A 13,391-nucleotide genomic window follows, 5' to 3' on the forward strand; every position below is an offset into this window, starting at 1 on the left:
GCCTGGCTGCCCCAGGGCTGAACGAATCAATTTCTGGTGACACATCTGTAGTTCATTCATGGCTCACAAATTGGGAAGTTTCTAATTAAGTAGTGCCAAAGCATGAAGACTCTGGAGCCAGCGTGCCTAGGTTTGAAGCCAGTTTATCCCTGTACTGAGCCTTGTGTCTTTCGAGAATGTGAATAAACTATCAGCTCCTAGCTTAATGACCTGGGAGCTCATGTGTAAGACAGCACAAATGAGGTACTTAAAACCCATCCCTGTTACTCAGCAAATGTAAACCATGATTATCAGCACCAAATCTGTGACTGAAGATAGTTTATATAATGACTGGATTTAGCTATGGATTGAATATTGAGATTTTTAACTGATAAGGAATTTCCACTTTTATTTTCAATCGCATATTCACCTATTTACAAACGTTCAATATCGCACGAATTGTATATCAGCTCCGAGCTATTCCTACACTCTCAGGGCTTATGTTGTAGTATGGAATAATGGCTCCAAATAAGTGAATGGAAGCTTAAAACCATGACCATTGCTGTGAAAGCCAACGAAGGACACCAAAAAAACCCAGTTGGTAGCATTTAGTGTCTTAATTTGACTTAAAACATAACATTGGATTGCCTTTGAGAAAGGTATGTTCAAGCTGAGACACACATATTGACTACGAGTTGTTGAGGATTGGGTAGAAGCTAGAAATAAATTCTAAGCTAAGAAAATCACAGGTTCAAGGCCTGTGGGCTGGAGCTTGAGTATATGTGACTGCACACTCTGAGAACATGAATAGACAAGCCTGATTTCAGTTAGAGCTGGTGAAATGGGCAATGGTCATATCTCACATGCCTCAGGTGGGCCATCATGAGGAATTTCATTTTCTTAACCTATGGTTTTGAGTAGAGTAGAAATATCATTCAACTCTGGTGCATGAAGACATGATGGCTTAAACAGGATAATGGCATACTTTAGAAGTGATGTGTGTGCAGACAAGTTAGGGAGATGAGAAAAGAATTATAGTTTTCAGTTGTTGATTTTGAAGAAGTGGATAGGTAATGTTATTTTGATAAATTTTAGAGAAAGGAGAAATTAATTTTGAGAAAACATTGAATATTTGTGAGACACATATGAAGATGTCTGTATGTGCAATCAATTTATGCTTTTAACTTAGGACACAGTGGCACATTTGTTTTTGTTTGACTTTATTTAATAATTTTTTTTTACAATTTTACACATGAACATTGCATCTCAATCACTCTCACTTCTCCTTTCCTCCCCTCCACGGTCCCTTGTGTCTCCTTCCTAAATTAATTGTCTTTTCCTTGTTATGTGCATATATATATATGCATATGCATATATGTACATAAGGTATTGTGTCCATTAACTTTGCCTGTTTATACATGTGTCTAGGGTTGACAGTTTAGGAGTGGACGCCTATGTAGGAATTTGCCCTCGAGGAGACTGATTCTTCCTCTCCCTACAGGCTTTGACCACCTGTAGCTCTTCATCTAGGAAAGGAACCATGTCCACGTTGGCATGCTAACTAGTTCTACTTTATGTACAATAGTGTTTTTGTCTGTATGTATGTCTGTGCATAGGCTTTTGGGTCAGTTCCCATTTGATCCTCTGAGCACAGCGACATATTTGAATAGATAAAATTGCCAGAGAGCATAGTGCTAACACCACATGCTCAGTTCAGAGCAGGAATCATGGATGGAGGCTAAAGGTGCAGGAAAGAGTCACCAGTAGTCAAGTGGCCAAAAAAGATCGAAGAAAACCCTGTTTACAAGTCCACCAGTGTAATGAAAGGGGTCCTCCTGGGAGCTACTAGAGCACTGGACAAATACATAAATGTACATGGAAACTATGAAACAATTAAATGCCCAAAAGAATTCCTATGAATGTATTTTCTCTGTACTACTCTACTCTTTCTTTCCTTTTACTACCAAAATCATTTAAATTACAGCCTAGCTTTGCTGGTTTCATTCACTAGCCACCCACTTCCTCCTTTAGTCCTGGTGCCCACAGAACATGTTTCATTTGTGGTTTGGCTATGAAATGTCCCTGGAAGACTCATGTGTTGAAGTCTTCATCCAGACGTGGAGCTTTGGTGTTGGATCCGGAGGGCTTTGAATCATTAGTAGATTCATTCTTTGATTTCTTATGTGGTGATGCTATTAAGACATGGTGGAAGCTGTAGAAATGGGCATTGCATGAAGGAAGCAAACCACTGGGAGTGTCCTTAAGGGTACTAAGCTCCGCCTTGGGCTCCTGGCAGCTCAATCCCACCTTTGCAAGCCACATGGTGTCCTACCTATACCAGCTTCTGCATTCTATGTGTATAGAATTGAAGCCATGAAGATGCTGCCAAGGTTTAGCATTTGTGCCGCCTGGGTAGTGAGTTGAGCCACCTCTAAACCTTTTGGGAAAGATTGTGTGGCAGCACACCGCAGTATGAGAGCAGCGAGCAGCTAGAAGTTGACCTGGGTCTGTCCTTGTAACTGTTCTGCCCTTCTGGAGCCCTGGACCTCGGTTGTCGTGGGCAATGGCTTTGGGGTTTTTTCTTCATGAATCTCCTTAGAGAATGATTTTTTCCACACCCTGAGTTTTATTCTAAATCTTCCTTTATTGCTCCTCCTTTGCATACAAATTCTGGCTCATTTTCTCATAGCTTCATTAGATGGTTAAATGCAGCCATGCAGCCCCAGTGCAGCAGCCTGAAAACTTTACTGTAGATATTTTTTCCACCAGATATTCTAAATTCATTGCTGTCGAGCTTTATTTTCCAGAAAGCCCCTGCAGACATGGACACAACCCAGCCAGAGTCTCTGTTAGTTTATAAGCTAAAGAGAAATATCAGGAAAGGAGGGAGGAGTCTTTGCAATACTCATTTTAAAAGGCAAAGGATCATTTTTCTCAACCAATTTCAGTTTGAGGGCTTCTGAACTTAATTAAAATTATATTGGTTCTCTTGTTTTCATTCCGGGAAAATCATTTTATAAACTAAATATTTGTGTCCCCAAGTTTCATATTGGAAATTCTATCCACAATGTGCTGATATTTGGAAGTGGGCATATTTAGATGAGGCTATAAGACTGGAGCCACTCTCATGAGATTAGGGTCTTCCCTCAGCCAACTGACAACTCAGTGAGAAGACGGGAAGTTGATCTTTGCTAGGACAAATAAACTTGAACTTCACCTCCAGAATGGTGAAAAGTATATCTCTCTTCTTGAAGCCACACAGCTCAAAGTATGTTGTTATAGTAATCCACACAAACAATCCACATCCATCCAATGAAAAATTTTAACACAGGGCAATGGATGAAGATGGTCACCTTCTGTGCTGCACAAGAGCCCTCAGCCATGCTGTGATTGCCAGGTGCCTGTTTTTGCAGGGCTTCGTCTCCTCAAGTTCCCAGAGATGCACAGGCAAAGGAGTTGTGTGCCAAGTTAGTAACCCAGGAATTGTACCACCTAGATTTTGGGTTGCTAAGGTTTTGTTCTGTTGTTTGTTTCGTGTGTTTGGATTTTTGGTTTTGTGTTTGCATGTTTGTTTGTGTTTCCTTTACATTTGTGTTAAAAACTTACAACTTCTCTTTCCTTATACTTCAGGGGAGTTTAGAGAAGAATGGCAGCGAAAGTGGCCTCTGTCTGCATGAGCAAGCACGGGCTGGACCTAGTGCCCCTCTCACCCCCACATATGTAGCAGATGTGCTCCTTGGCCTTCATGCAGGTCCTCCAACAACTGGAGCTGGGGTTGTTCCTGACTCTATTGCCGCAGTGGGAGAGGATGTGCCCAGTCCTGCAGTGACTTCATATGCCAGGATTAGCTGGATGGGATGAGGGGCTATGCAAGGGAGGCGGAGGAAGGAGAGGGGGGTTGGGATGAGTTGTATAGTGAATAAATAAATTAATGGGAAACAAACAAACAACAATATTAGTCTAAAACTCTTCCCTAGCACCTGGCTAATGTGGCATCTGAATGCTTTATTATTTTTAGAAGCTATATGTTTAAAAACACAGGGAAAGTAAAGGACCATGTCTTGCTTAAAGGTAACCCATAGGATGTGAGCCATCTCAATCTAGTGCTCTTTACTGGAAGAGGATGTAGACTGATTCTGCATTCTTCTTTTGTTTGTACCCTCTGTGACTGAGGCCTCTTTCTCTGTCCCTGTAACTGTGCAAATAGTTCTTCCATTAGTCCTTTCAGTGAACAATATTTAAATGTATTCAGTGACCTGCATTTTTTCTATGTCATAAATTTACTGTTATCTTTGTTATTTGTTCTATTTTAAACTCTTCTGGAGACTGTTTCTGTCCTTTTTCTAGACCCTTCAGTTGAAAATATAGCTCACTTTCTTCATTTTTTTTTTTTGCCTCACATACATGTATATAAGGACAGAAATTTCTTCCTCAATATTGCTTTAAAGTATAGCTCAAGACTTCCTTATTTCTTCAGTTTACATATTTTCTCTGTAATTACTGCCTTATCTAAAAATTAGTTTTTAATCCTAGCACTCGGGACGTTAAAGTAGGAGAATCAGGAGTCTAAGGCCAACTACTGGACTACATGAGGCTTCCCTGTCCAATTAATTTTGAGTTTGCAATCTTTTTACTTGTTTCTAACTGTAAATTAAATGTAACATAAATGCTTTTGGTTAAAAACATTTACACATTAATGCTAATTCCCTGAAATCTATAGAACTTCCTTGGTGGCTTAAAATTAGTCAATATTTTAGAAATGTTTTCAAAAGAAATGAATGTTCTCTTTTTGAGGGTCACAATGTGTAGTTAGAATTTTCAACTTCATTATACACTTAAGCATTTTTTACGTTTTTCATAGACAGCATCTCCTTATGTAGACCAGGCTAACCTGGAACTCATAGAGCTCTGCCCGACTATCTCCTAAGTGAAGACTCTAGGACATGCCAGAGACCTGGGATGGGGAAGCTCCAGAGTGTCTATGAAGGAGACTCTAGCTGAGACTCCTAGCAGTGAGGGGTATGAGTCCTGAAGTGGCCACTTCTGTAGCCAGGCAAGACTCCCACTAGAGGTCAACAACCTACCCACAAAACCTTCTACCCAAAATTTATCCTCTCACCAAGAAAAGCAGGGAGTGGAGATGGAGCAGAGACAGAGGAGAGTGGCCAACTAATGACTGGCCCAAACTGAGAACTCTGCCATGGGCAAGAACACTTCCTGACACTATTAATGATACTCTGTTGTGCTTGCAGACAGGTCTTAGCACAACTATGTTGTGAGAGGCTCCACTCAGCAACCAATGGGAAGAGATACAGAGACCCAGTGCCAAATGTTAGATGGAGCTCAGGGAGTCTTATGGAAGAGTTGGGGGAATGATTGAGAGGCCTAAAGAGGATAGGAGTTCCATAGGAAGACCAATAGAGTCAACTAACCTGGATCCTTGAGGGCTCACAGAGACTGAACCACCAACCTGAGCGAGCTCAGGCTGGATCTAAGTCCCCTGCACCATACATAGCAGAAGTACAGCTTGATCTTTATGCTCTAACAAGTGGAGCAGGGGCTGTCCGTGAATCTTTGCTTGCCTGCCTATGGATCCTGTTCCCCTAACTGGGGAAAAAATATATATATATAACTTGTTCATCTTGTATAGTGTTATTTGCATGTATATTTTTCAGAGACAACCACCTATTATTGGATAACAGACTGTGTGCTCATCCTGAGGAAGACCATTTCTCTTACTTTAGTACAAACATTTAAAAGTGCAGTGTAACATATTAAATAAGATGTGAATCAATTTAGTGCCTACAGTTTTCCCATGAGGAAAACTAAGTATTTTAGTGTTATTGTTACACTTAAAATTCTTTCTAGTGGTGTCTTTAAATAATTTTTTTTACTTTTTAATTTATGTGTAAACACACACCACGCGCATCACACACATACCACACAGTAAAACACACACAACACACATATCCTACCCCATCCCACCCCCTGCTGATCTGTGCACCAGATACTGAGAGTGGCCAAAGAGTTGCACTCTCTGAAAGGGAAGAGGGGAATGGGATTGGAGCACCACTGTGGCAGGCAGCATGAGCAGGGAGGTCAGGGTCACATCTGGTTGACCTGCCTGGTCTCCTGAAGTGACCACAACAGATTTGAGCAGCTCCCTGCGGTGAAAGCTTCAGGAGAGAACTCTTCCTAAGAGTGTTTCAGCTCTTACGTGACGGACAGTCCCAGATGATCTTTGGTGAAACAATTCTCATGCCTTATTTTTGTGGACAGGATGTTACATACATTTTGGAGTGGGTTGTGGACTAAGAGCAGATGCTTTCTTTTCTATTGGCTTGGTCTGAGATGTCAGAGATGCTTCATCTGCATATAGAGTGGCTTCAGGATAATGCCTCTATGTGACTGATTGTCATGGCCCTCTCCATTGGGTGCTATGGTCATGTGACAGGGACCTTGTGGGGAGTAGATGAAATGCCTATTGTCCTCATCCTTGCCAAGGTATCACTGTCCATTGCCCTCCCCCACCACAAAAATACCACACACACACTCTCCCCCCCCCCCCCCACACACACACACCACACTCACACACCACACAGTGTGCTTATGCAGGTCAGAAGTTAACCTGTGGGAGTGCATGCTCTCCTTCCATCATGTCAATATCTCTTTCTTTCTTTCTCCCTTCCTTTCTTTCTTTTCTTTTCTTTCTCTTTCTTTTTTCTTCTAAGCACTGTGAAGATGGTGCTTCCTAGACATTGCTCTTCCTCCTTTCCTGTAAGAAACCTGTTATACCCATGTGTGCCAGTTTAAAAAAAAGAAAGAATAGTCAATTTCCCCTCTCTGTTAACATTTAACATGCACACACACATGCACACACACACAATTATATACTTTTTATTTATTTATGTATATGGGTATCTTGCCTACATGTACATTTGCACACCAGAAGAGGGCATCAGGTCCCAAACAGATGGTTGTGAGTCACATGTGAGTGCTGAGAATTGAACTCAGGACCTTTGGAAGAACAGTCAGTGCTCTTATCTACTGAACCATCGCTCTAGCCCCCAATATATAGTTTTACTAAGATAGATTTCCTTGCGACACTCATGTACTCTTTCCAAGAAGACTTGTGTTGTTGGGGATTGGTTCTAATCCTTTTAATTAATCCAGTCCCCAAAATCAGGACTCTGTATATCCAAAAACTGAAGGTCCTTGTCCCCAATTGGTTTTTGATCGATCACTAAAGATCTAAAGGCCAATGACTGGGCAGGCAGACTGAGGTGGGACCTTCAGATTTGTGCAGGCAGGAACTGGAAGAAGGGAAAGAGGGAGAATCCCCACGATTTGGAGAAAGAAAAATCAGATTTAGAGCTGCAGATGGAAAATCACCTGAAATGAAGGAATGTGGGCCCCTGGTAGAGCTGCCTGGAAGTATCTTGAGCAACAAAGACTAGGAGGCCGCCCAGGAGTCAGGGCATCAAAGATAAAATATTGAATTAGAGTCTGTTAAGCCAGCATTACAGGAGGACAATGCGTGCTATCTGGGGGAAGATTAGAACTGCCCAGCCTTTCTACTCAAGGCATGTTAATTAATGGAAATGCGCGTGTGTGCGTGCGTGCGTGCGTGCGTGCGTGTGTGTGCGTGTGCGTGTGTGTGTGTGTGTGTGTGTGTGTGTGTGTGTGTGCGCGCGCGCGCGCATATCTCTGTGTTTGTGTGCATATGTCTGTGTTTGTGTGTTTCATTCATGAATCCAGATAGCTCCTGGAAGGGTACTTTATTTAAGTCCTGCCTCACTGCCACTTTCCTATGGATACCTTCTAGAATTATTCTCATATACTGTCTCTCCACTTCAGGTAACTACCCTACACATGTGCCCATTTTCTCCATGTCACCCTGTTCTGCTTCTTACTTCCCACAGCTTCCTCTGCAAGCATTTCTTTCTCAGTAACTCTACTTGTCAGGCCCATGTAAAGAGCCTTGCTGACAAAAAGTGACGCATAGATGTCCTACAGGTATCACTCTCTCAGCTGCCACATCATACATTCACTGAGCAGAGGTTGTTTCGGCCTCCTAGATAGAGTGGAGTCATTTGTGCCCAAGCCGTGGGTATGTCCCAGGACTATGTATGTGTAAGCAGCTCTCAGGGGATGCTTGGTTGCCCTCCGCCTTCCATATACATTATATGCTGGGTCCTGATGGTCTATAGGACTTGGCTCAGCTTGCCCAGCTGATCCCTTCCCAAGGCTTCCTTCAGTTCCTTTGATTGGCTGTTCCAGCCTCAAATCCGGTTGAATTTCATTAGCACTGTTTGTGTTGGAGGAGTGGCATGTGGGAGTCTGGTCTTTCTCCACACTCAGTCTCTCCTCTGGCACAGACACACTGCCTTTTTTTCCTTCTGGGCCTGCTCTCTCTGGTGTTTTTTTTTCCCTAGCCCTTTCTTCTCTGAGAATTCTCCCTCTTGCATTTCAAAGACTTTAGCTTTAAAAAAGTATTGTTTCTGATCAGGCATCAAGAGCTTACTCTGGAAGTGAGAAGTAAGCACTGTTTCTTTCCTCCTCTGACTCACTGGGGGTTGTTGTAAGGCAGAGGGATTCCTTTAAGTTTTGTGGTGTTTCCATTTTGCTTTGATCCTGCTTATACGAATGCTCAGTGAGATAAACAGGAGTGAATCCAGTTACTCATCATTTGGAATGCAGTTGCTCTGTTTTTAGACATTCCTTCTGGTGTTCTTGAAAGCAAAGAAAATACTGCCAATCAGAACAAAAATACAGTATATTTTCCTGCCTGTCTGATGAGTCCCCCAAAATAGAACTTAAATACACCTTTTCTGGTAGGGTTCTATGAATTATAAACTATTAGGCAGGTTTGCAGACGGTGTTAATCAGTGACGTGAGTTTTGGAAAGTCGTGTGACACTGTGAGGTGACCTCCAGGAAGCTTGTAGGGCTCTATCTTACTACCTGTGTGTGATCTAAAGCTAAAATTTCCTCTTCTGAAAAAAATGGGAATGATTTTAATATTTAATGTAGAAGAAATGTCATTAGGATTAAAGAGGAGTGCCAATTGTGTTAGACACAGATTTAATTATTCTAGTTTGTTGATCTAAGACACTAAAATATTATTTATGTAAACATATGTATTTCTTATCCTTCATGATTTAAATAAAACATTTGAAGGTACCATCATGTCCACTAATAATAGAAAAATTAAGCATGCTGCTGAACATATTTTCTGTGGCATGTTTGCAGCCCTCAAGTAAACACTAAAAAACTATGACGTAACGGCTGGACGGTGCTGTTCCTAGAAGCAGTATTTACTGAACATAGTTCTCAGTCTCGGGAGTGAGTTACCTCCATAGGATTTGGTCAATGGGGTCCCAGAGGCCTTGAAACAATACACACTTGTCAGTTCTCCACACTGCTCGCCAGAACTAGAGAACAAAATTGTGTTGCAGAAGACACCACACACTTTGTTGTGAGATATAGAGGCAGAGAGCAAGAGCTAAGCTGGAAGCTGCCTCCCTGCTCTCTGGTGGGTTACTGTGAAATGCCTAGGCTTCGGTCACCTGTAGGCTTTGGTCACCTGTAGGCTTTGGTCACCTGTAGGCTTTGGTCACCTGTAGGCTTTGGTCACCTGTAGGCTTTGGTCACCTGTGGGCTTTGGTCACCTGCACCTATCTCTAAGCCTGTGGAGCTTTCTCCCAGGTGGAAAGCAGCTGAGGTCAATGAACTCCGTTTTCTAATAGGAACTTTTTACTTGGTTCTTCTAGATTGAATAGGAATATTCACCCACTCTCTGTCAGTTTTCCCAGAATTAAGGAAATATTTAAATTCTATATAGAGACAGTCTCCCACAGATACACAGGTTAAACTCATCGCACAGGGAACTCCCAAGACTCATGTGTGCCTCGGTTAGAGCCAGTAGCAGTTTACATGATAAGAAACACACACGCACAAAGTATATCACCTTCCCCTTCTGTTGATCAGCACGCATGACCATGCAGGTTTTCTCCTGTCTCTGATTCACACTGTAGAGAATCACCTGTAGACTGAGGAGCTGCGTCCATTTAGTGCCAGAATGGAACTAAACACGGTCCCTTGTGATATACAGGGGGGATTCTAGTCATAAAATAGACATTGTTCTTCAGAGAGTTGAAACCTTTGGACACATGCAGAAAAAGTGTGCCAATAATAAGACAAACGCTATCTGCCTGGTAAGTGCAAATATGTGTCACCTCTGGGCGCATGGAAGTGACAGCTGTACAGCTGTTCTTTTTCTCTTTCTCATTGATTCTGAACTACTGTATCTCAGCTAGGAGAGAATGGTGTGAGAAGTTCCTATGTTTTTCCTACCTATTTTGTGAAAGAACTAACATTTCACACAGTAAATGGTGCAGAAATCGTTTTGCTTCTCAATCCACTTCCCAGTACATATGTTTGTTGGAATTTTTTAGGAGTACCTCGAATTTTTATAAAATTAAAATTTTTTTCTAAAAGGTTATTTGTGAGCCTTTTTGTTTTGTTTCCGCCGTTTTAACTTCTCTTTATTGTTTATTATAAAAGGATGGTGGGATGAATACTAAAACCTGAAAGTCTCTAATACCTTCTTAAATGTTAAAGATGATTACTTTGTACCCTTTCTGACTTATTAAAGTTTCTAAAATTATCTAGAGACACACAGATATACCTAGACATTAGCCTCTATAAGGAATTTTTATAAAATTCAAGGTTAGTGAGGATGGCCTTGAGAACGAGAATTGATGATGTCTCCACCTACCCATTCATCCATTTGTTAAGATGCAATATTTCTGCTCAAAAACAGCTGACAGAAACAAGGTATAAATGCTCCACGTCTTCCTGATTTGGGGCCGATATTCGACTTAAGTAGACCACTGCTCAAAGCCATCTCTTTACTATGAGTCTTTTTCTGCCTCACATTTTTCTATTCAGCACTCCCTGAAGCTCCACGAGAGTAATAAGTATAATAATGGCAAAATCAATTCCAAGGAGATAGTTAAAAAGACAGCTCATGGATACTTTAAGAACAAAAGAGATTACCATTGTTGTTTTTATTATAATTACCACTACTGCTACTAGGATTAGTGTGCATGCACATGCATGTGGTATGTGGTGGTGGTGGGGGGGGCTGTGGAGGTCAGAGAACAGCTGTGGAGTTGGTTCTCTCTGTCTACCTTTACATGGGTTCTGGGATTTGAACTTGGGTTGTCAGGCTTAAGAAACAATTGCTTCTACCTGCTAATCATCTTGCGAGCCTACAAAAGGCTCCTATCATAGTTCAACACATAGTTTGGGGCCCTCTAGTGAGTGCCTCAGGACACCCAGTATCACAATGGCTGGAGCGTGTGTAGAAAAGATCATATGGTAACACAGGTAATTCAGCTCCCCCTCCCCTTTCAGAAGAATCTATTCTTATAGAAAGTATCCTGCTTCTGTGAGAGCTACATTACTCCCTTCCCAGAGATATACCTGCATGACCTAATCACTCTGCTTTACCCCATAAAGACTGCTGCTTCCCAAAACTGCCACAGTGGGGACTAAAGCATCTAGCAACTAACCCTTCAGAGATGAACTCAAGCCACATTCTTAGCAGATGGATATTTTTTTTTGGTATGCCCGTGATTCATAATATCAGAGGCAGCTGTAAGACTGAGTGATTCTTGAGTTTGGTGTCAGAGCTGAACTGAAAACAAATGCCTCTTACAAATGGACAGGAAGCTCTGCCCAGGAAACAGATCTTTCATTGAAAGCATAAAAATCGATTAAACCATTACATGGACTATTTATGGAAAAATCTTCAAGGTAGCATAATCCTAAATTAAGGGTTTTAAATAAAAAAGAACGTGTTTTGTTTTGTTTAAAATATCAAAAAGGAGAGGGAATACACGGAAGGACAAAGCTGAGGCAGAACGAAGCATGCTGCAACGGAGGAGAGCAGGAGAGAACACGAAAGCCAGAACTATGCCTGTGACTCAGCCTGGAACGGAGGCAAAGCATTAAAACGGGACCTATGAGGTGGGGAGCTTGCTGCTGCTCGGAGCATCCTGTGCCAAGGGCAGAACAACTTCTCCCAGGAATGAAAATTCCTATGCTGCTTCAGCCAACAGAGACGCTTAGTCTGATTCAAATTATTCAGAAGTAAATTCTCTGCAGAGTCAGATGACCAGCCCGAGGAGTTAGGAGATTCCCTTTGCAGGGAAGACAGAGCCATGTGTGAATGTTTGCTAGCAACTTGTTTATGAAGTTCATGGGCAGAAATAGTTTGGATGGGTCTCCATGTTCACGCAGCTTTCATTATCTGGCATCTGCACGGACTGATTTACTCTAGAGAACAATGTGATTTTGGTAGTTTAGAGCACTACCCATTTATGACTCTTTCTCCTCCTCTGTGTCTTTTTAAAGACTTGTCTCCCTGCATGGAAACCCCAGCTCTTTGAGGAGAGCAAAAAAAATCCCTAAACATTCTACCACTACTAGCTTTAAAATGAAAAATAATTTTGAGATTAAAAAATTAAAGAATGACAAACGACAGAAGTAAACTTAAGAGAAACATGCAAGAATTGTTTATTATTAACTGAAGAGATGGCTTAGCAGTTAGGAGCCCTTACTGCTCTTTTCTAGGACCAGGGTTCCATTCCCAGCATCTTCATTAGGTATCTCGCAACTACCTGTGAAGCCTAGTCCAGGAGATCTGATGCCCTTTAGTATGCAGGGGTTCCTTTATGTATGTGTGCACAGAAATTCACACCACACACACACACACACGGGCGTGCATGTGCACAAAAATAAATACATAGATCTTTTAAAATATTTCATTTTATTAAAAATAATTTTTATTTTTAGGCTGGATTAAGACGAATACTTTCTACACTTGATCTTAGCCAAAAGGCCAAGAAGTAATAAAACGAATACTTTCTATGCAAGGTTTCATGTTATAAATTATGCTTTGTGAACTTTAAAAAGTCTAACAACTAATTCGTAATTACCTTGAGAGTACGACAATGAGAACACTGAAGGCTGGACCGCGATGTGCCAGCTGGTTTCTGCACGTGCCTCCATGATAAGAACGAGGCATGGGGACTACAGCGGTGGCTCTGCAGTTAGGAGCATGTGCTGTTATTCCAGGGAACTTGAGTTTGCTTCCCAGAACCCAGGCTGGTAGTTCACAACTCAATGTAACTCTAGTTCCAGACGATACAAGAACCTTTTCATTGCACACGTAGTGTACACAAATTTATGCAGGCACATAAAATATAAAGAAATAAACATTGGTGAAAAAGAGTGAATTATGTATAAGTTTAGTACATGCTAAAGCTCTGTCACTGCAAATTTTATGTCAGAAATTTTGTTCGAGGCAAAAATGTCTCGCCATGCTGTGGGATTAGCCAGCCA

General features: G+C 41.6%; 1 non-coding gene across 1 annotated transcript; it reads right to left on the minus strand.

The window, feature by feature from the left end:
- Positions 1-12,712: 12,712 nt before the first annotated feature.
- LOC116884095 lies at positions 12,713-12,900 on the minus strand. The gene has a single exon (XR_004385834.1). It is a non-coding gene; the product is annotated as a U2 spliceosomal RNA (small nuclear RNA).
- Between the last annotated feature and the right edge of the window lie 491 nt (positions 12,901-13,391).

Source organism: Rattus rattus, chromosome 14, assembly GCF_011064425.1.
Source record: "Rattus rattus isolate New Zealand chromosome 14, Rrattus_CSIRO_v1, whole genome shotgun sequence".
In the NCBI taxonomy this organism is placed as follows: Eukaryota; Metazoa; Chordata; class Mammalia; order Rodentia; family Muridae; genus Rattus; species Rattus rattus.